The following is a 6738-nucleotide window of genomic DNA, read 5'->3' on the forward strand; positions in this document are numbered from 1 at the left end:
TAGATTTGCATAATTATCTATTCTTGCTTTAACTTTTTTCCTTTCTCTTTCTCATTCATTTAGATTTGGTTAATATTTTTTCTTGGATTGGAGGTGTTATTTGGCTAACTGGTATTGGTTAAACTGCATCAATCCTTGCTTCAGTTACTATTGTTGTAATTTCTGAGGTTGGTGACTGCATTTGTCGTAAAGGTGTTTAGCACAGGATGGCTTATACTCAAAACACAACAGCTGAAGAACAACAGAACAGTAAAATAAAAAACACATCAGTAAAAAAAATGGTTAAATCAACAGCAGATAAAACTGCTACCACAATGAATCAAGACATGATTCCAGAAGAAACTCCAAATCAGTCAGAAGTAAACATAGATAAGAAAAGTATGCAAGCAATAGTAAATTTAATAATCACAGAAATGAAGACAACTATGGAGGAAAGGGCTATCAGAATTAGGGAAACAACAGATGAGACCATCAAGGAAAATACTAGCTACCTCAAGGTAGTCAGAGACCTGAAAGCTGAAATAAGTGAACTAAAAGGACAATTAGCAGAACAAGCTAATACTATAACTGAACTGAAGAAAGAAGCTGAGGGAAGGGAAAGCAGGCTAACAGAGGCAGAAAACAGAATTAGCCAGACAGAGAATGAGCTAAAGAAAACTAAGATAGAGGAAAAAGAGTCCAAAAAAAGATTGAGAGGCACTGAAAACAACAACAGACACATATGGGATGATCTCAAAAGAAGTAACATTCGTATCATTGGCCTACCAGAGGAAGAAAGAGAGGAAGGGAAAGTAAACATTCTAGAGGAAATAATAAAAGAAAAATTCCCAGATGTAAACAACAAAAATGACACTAAGACTCAAGAGGCCCAGAGAGTCCCAAACAGAATCAACCCAGACCTGAAGACACCAAGACATATCATAGTTACAATGAAAAGAAGTAAGAATCCTACAGGCTGCAAGAGAAAAACAAAAAGTCACATACAGGGGGAAACCCATAAGATTATCAGCACTCCACTCAAACTCTAAAAGCCAGAAGATAATGGCAAGATATCTATTGAGCCCTGAATGAAAAAGGGTTTCAACCAAGGATAATATATCCTGCTAGACTTTCATTCAAACTAGATGGAGTGATCAAAACCTTCTCAGACAAACAACAGTTAAAGGAGGCAACCATCACCAAACCTGCCCTGAAAGAGGTTCTAAAAGACCTCTTATAAAAAAGAACATCACCATAATACTTAGCATATATCAGAGCAAATTAAAAAATTGTTGAATAATGGCACTACAATACATTAAATCCATAATATCAACAAATGTCAATCACTTAAACTCACCCATTAAAAGGCACAGAGTGGGAGAATGGATCAGAAAACATAACCCAACCATATGCTGCTTGCAAGAATCCCACCTGACCCAACAAGACAAACACAGACTTAAATAAAAGGTGGAAAACTATCATACAAAAAAAAAGGCACAAAAAAGGGCAGGAACAGCCATTCTTATCTCTAAATTAAACAATGTAAAAAAAAGATAGGCAAGGCCATTACACAATGATTATAGGATCAATCAGCCAAGAAGACTTAACAATTATTAACATCTATGCACCCAATGAGGGACCATCTAAATATATCAAACACCTACTGAAAGAAATACAAAAATACATCAATAGTAATACAATAACAGTGGGAGGCTTTAACACCCACTCTCACACTTAGACAGATCAATGAAGCATAGAATCAATAAAGAAACAAGAGAATTAAATGAAGAGATGGACAGACTAGACCTCCTGAACATTTTCAGAGTTCTTTACCCCAAAAACTCAAATACACATTCTTTTCAAATCCACACAACACATACTCAAGAATAGACCACATGTTAAGCCAAAAAGACAGCATCAACAAATTCAAGAGCATTGAAATCATCCCAAGTACCTTCTCAGACCACAGTGGAGTAAAGCTAACATTTAACAACAAACAGGAAATTACTAAAAGACAGAGAATTTGGGAACTAAACAATAAGAGCCACTGGGTCAGAGAGAAACTCAAGCAAGAAATTGAAATGTTCCTGGAAACAAATGAAAATGAAGACACAAGCTATCAAAGTATTTGGGAAACAGCTAAAGCAGTTCTAAGAGGGAAACTCATAGCCATAGAGTCATGTATTAAAAAACAAGAAAAAGCCCAAATAAAAGACCTTACTGCACATCTTAAGGACCTAGAGGAAGAGGAACAAAGGAACTCTAAGGCAATTATAATGATAGAAATCACTAAAATTAGCAGAAATAAACAACATCAAAAATAAGAGAACCATACAAAAGATCAATGAAATCAAATGTTGGTTATTTGAAAAATTAAATAAGACTGACAAACCCCTAGCCAGACTCACTAAAAAAAAAAAAAGAAGAAGACTCAAATTAATAGAATTGTAAATGATAGAGGAGATATCACAACTGACACCACAGAAATCCAGAGAATCCAAAGAAACTATTAAACAAACAGAGAGCCCCCTCACAGAATGAGAGAAGATCTTCACATGCCAGACATCAGACAAGAAACTAATCACCAAAATATATAAAGAGCTCAGCAAAATTAGCACCAAAAAATCAAATGACCCCATCCAAAAATGGGCAGAGGATATGAACAAAACATTCACATCAGAGGAGATCCAAAAGGCTAACAAACATATGAGAAACTACTCAAGGTCACTGATTGTCAGAGAAATGCAAATTAAGACAACACTAAGATACCACCTCACTCCTGTAAGAATGGCATACATCAAAAAGGACAGCAGCAACAAATGCTGGAGAGGTTGTGGGGACAGAGGAACCCTTTTACATTGCTGGTGGAATGTAAATTGGTACAGCCTCTGTGGAGAGCAGTCTGGAAAACTCTCAGAAGGCTAGACATGGACCTTCCATATGATCCAGTAATTCCTCTCCTGGGGTTATACCCCAAGGACTCCATAACACCCAACCAAAAAGAGGTGTGTACTCCTATGTTCATAGCAGCGCAATTCATAATAGCTAAAACCTGGAAGCAACCCAGGTGCCCAACAACAGATGAGTAGCTGAGAAAGCTGTTGTATATATACACAATGGAATACTATGCAGCTATCAAGAACAATGAACCCACCTTCTCTGACCCATCTTGGACAGAGCTAGAAGGAATTGTGTTAAGTGAGCTAAGTCAGAAAGATAAAGATGAGTATGGGATGATCCCACTCATCAACAGAAGTTGAGTAAGAAGATCTGAAAGGGAAACTACAAGCAAGAACTGACCAAATTGTAAGTAGGGCACCAAAGTAAAAACCCTGTGGTGAGGGGTAGACATGCAGCTTCCTGGGCCAGTGGGAGGTGGGAGTGGGTGGGAGGGGGATGGGTCACAGTCTTTTGGTGGTGGGAATGGTGTTTATGTACACTCCTAGTAAAATGTAGTCATATAAATCACTAGTTAATTAATATGAGAGGGGGAAAATTAATTGTATGTCTCAAAGTTTTTTAAAACACAGACTGAGTCTTTTTAATATATAGGCTGTGTAACTGATATGCAGACTCTCTCAAAAGCCTAGACCAAGTAGATCAGAAGCAACCAATAGCACAGCTATATACAAGATACTGGGTACTGTACAGCAAACCCTAACAAAAGGATTTTTCAAAGTTAACCCAATTACCAAATAATGTGATGATAACATTAACTATCCATTGTCTTTTTGAACCCTAAGACAGCAGGAACCTCACATCCCCACTATAGAGCCTCTACTTCCCCGAGTCCTGGAACCTTTGGATAGGGCCCACTTTCCCGTATGCCTCTCCCAATCCATATCAAATAATATTGCATCTGCCGATCACAACCTAATCAACGCAACGATTGCCACCTCAACATGCTTCACTTCAGACTGTGTCCAGCGACTTTAGGTGTGGAATGACAACCCTTCAGCTTCATTACTTGGGTGAGACCTTTCCTTTCATAGTATACTCTAATTCCATCCCAGGTGGTTCACTTTCTAACAAAGTCCCAAAACCTAGATATACACCAGTTTCTGTGAGAGAGAGAACATATGTTCACACGTATCCATAAACTACTGCAAAATATATACCTGAAAGCAGAAGTACACTAGAGTTTGCAGTGAGTATCCCCCTAACACTTCCTCTCCACTATTCCAAGCTTTGGGTCCATTATTGCTCAACAATTTGTTTGGCTTTGTATGTTAACTCTCTCTTTTCAGCCACCAGGTTCCAAATGCCAGCCGGATGCCAGCCAGGCTTCCCTGGACTGAAGACCCCACCAATGTGTCCTGGACCTCCAGTTCCCCAGAGACCCATCCTACTAGGGAAAGAGAGACTGGGAGTATGGACTGGGAGTATGGACTGACCAGTCAACGTTCATGTTCAGCGGGGAAGCAATTACAGAAGCCAGACCTTCCACCTTCTGCAACCCACAACGACCCTGTGTCCATGCTCCCAGAGGGATAGAGAATGGGAAAGCTATCAGGGGAGGGGATGGGATATGGAGATTGGGTGGTGGGAATTGTGTGGTGTTGTACGCCTCCTACCCTATGGTTTTGTTAATTTATCCTTTCTTAAATAAAAAATCAATTAAAAATAGAAAGAAAGAAAGAAAAAAGAGAAAAGAAAGACTTTAGCATCCATAAATGGATCCTAGAGACATTATTTTATCAGTAAATAAGTACTGATACCTTATCAGCACATGTCTGCACTTCTAAAAGTGAAATGTACATGTGGGATTTTGACAGGCAGAACTAGATTTCCCTCCATAGAAAAGCCCCACCTTACCACTCCCCTAACCCAGCATAGTCTCCAAGACTTGATCCTTGCCTAGTCAGTAGTTCATACCAGGTGTCTCACTTTCCTTTTCCATCTTCATTTCTGCTACAAGTGCAGAACACACTTGAGCTGGATAAAAGACCCATTTTGCCAAAGGCCTGTTTACTACTACCAAATGCAGTTTCTTGAAGAGGCAAGGACTGCAGACTCTCCAGAGAAGATGGAAAAGGATGAGAAAGAGGAAGAGGAGGAGGAGGATGAAGACAAGGATGAGGAGGACAAGGAGGTAGAGGACAAGGAGGAGGAGAAGAGCAACAGCAGACAGAATAAACTTGTTAAACCTGCCACTACCAGGAAGCAATTGACTGCTTTCCATCTATAAGCTGAGCATTCAAAAGCTGCTTTCCAGGTGATGGCAGGTAACTCAGAGGAGGCACAGTGCAGTGTGTGAGTATCTGCTATGTACCTGCCAGCATGTTTAGCCCAGAGATTCTTAGAGGCTCAGTGTATGCTATAACTCACCAGCTTCTAAATGGAAGCCACCATCAGACTGGGTGTCACACAATTACTGCAATTGGAGGTTATGTTTTAAATGTATAATCGGTGAAGAGATAGAATAATGGCTATACAAAAAAAAAAAAAACTTTCATGCCTGAGTCCCCAAAGTCCCAGGTCCACCCCACCACCACCACTGTAAGCCAGAGCTGACAAGTTCTCTAGCTAGAAAGCAAACAAACAATCTAAACATCAAATACAGAAGGGGCAGGTAATAGATAGCATAATGGTTCTGCAAAGAGACACTCATGCCTGAGACCCCAAAGTCCCAGGTTCGATCCCCTGAACCACCAAAAGCCAGAGCTGAGCAGTGCTCTGGTAAATAATTAATTAATTAATTAATATAAAATACAGAAGACCAGGAGTAGCTCGCCCATTAGGGCTCACATGTTACCATGCACAAGGACCCAGGGTTCGAGTCCCATGACATAGGAGGTCCTGCAGGTGAAAAGCTTCATGAGAAGTGGAGCAGAGTAGCTTCAGTATCTCTCCTTCTCTTTCTCTGTCTCTCTCTCCCTCCCTCTCTACCTTTCTTGTGGAGGTTAGAAACCGTTAAACTGAAACCAACTGTTACTTGTTAAAGACTGTTAAACTGAAACCAACTGTTCCTTGTTACAGCCCTTAAACTGTAACCAACTGCTCTTGCTCCATGTACTATAAAAAGCAGAGAGCAAGAATGTTGAGAGGTCGTTGACGCAGACTCTCCCCTTGTGTGGAAGGGTGTCGGCGGCCCAAGCTTACACCCAAGCTTAAGCTAGCTAATAAAGGAAAGGATCTTGCTATTGTATGTGATTCTGGTCTTCCTTGTGTGAGATCAGGACTCAAACTTCTGGGCACAACATTTCTTTGTTTCTCACCATTTATCTTTTAAGAAACATGGTTGGTGTGGGGGACAGGTGGTAGTGGACCGGGTTAAGCGCACATAGTGCAAAGCATAGGGACTGGCATAAGGATCCCACCAGCTCCCCACCTGCAGGGGGGTCACTCTGCAAGTGGTGAAGCAGGTCTGCAAGTGTCTATCTTCCTCTTCCCCTCTCTTTCTATCCCTCCTCTCTCAATTTATCTCTGTCCTATGCAACAACAACAACAAATACAGTGGAAATATAGTGACCTCCAGGAGCAGTAGATTCATAGTGCAGGCACCAAGCCCCAGTGATAATCCTAGTGGCAAAATAAATAGATAAATATGACATAAGGTTTCTCTGGCAAGAAACGTGAACTCACCATTTCAAAAGGAGGCAAAGCAAAAATCCTCTAAGAAAATAATTGAGAGATTATAGCACATACTCCAGAAATCTCTATCCAAGCCCTTAGGATAGCCAGATTCCAGAGAGCTGTCAGAACTCCCAAGGTTTAGGTAAATGAAATAAGCCAGACACAAAAGGACAAATAGGTTTA

General features: G+C 40.3%; 1 long non-coding RNA gene across 1 annotated transcript in view; it reads right to left on the reverse strand.

The window, feature by feature from the left end:
- Positions 1–5815, reverse strand: part of LOC132532988 (uncharacterized) — a 56618-nt gene extending 50803 nt beyond the window's left edge. Inside the window, exon 1 of the long non-coding RNA XR_009544883.1 lies at positions 5735–5815. This is a non-coding gene — a long non-coding RNA (uncharacterized LOC132532988). The remainder of the gene's footprint in view (positions 1–5734) is intronic.
- Positions 5816–6738: the final 923 nt, after the last annotated feature.

Source organism: Erinaceus europaeus, chromosome 15 (genome assembly GCF_950295315.1).
Source record: "Erinaceus europaeus chromosome 15, mEriEur2.1, whole genome shotgun sequence".
NCBI lineage: Eukaryota > Metazoa > Chordata > Mammalia > Eulipotyphla > Erinaceidae > Erinaceus > Erinaceus europaeus.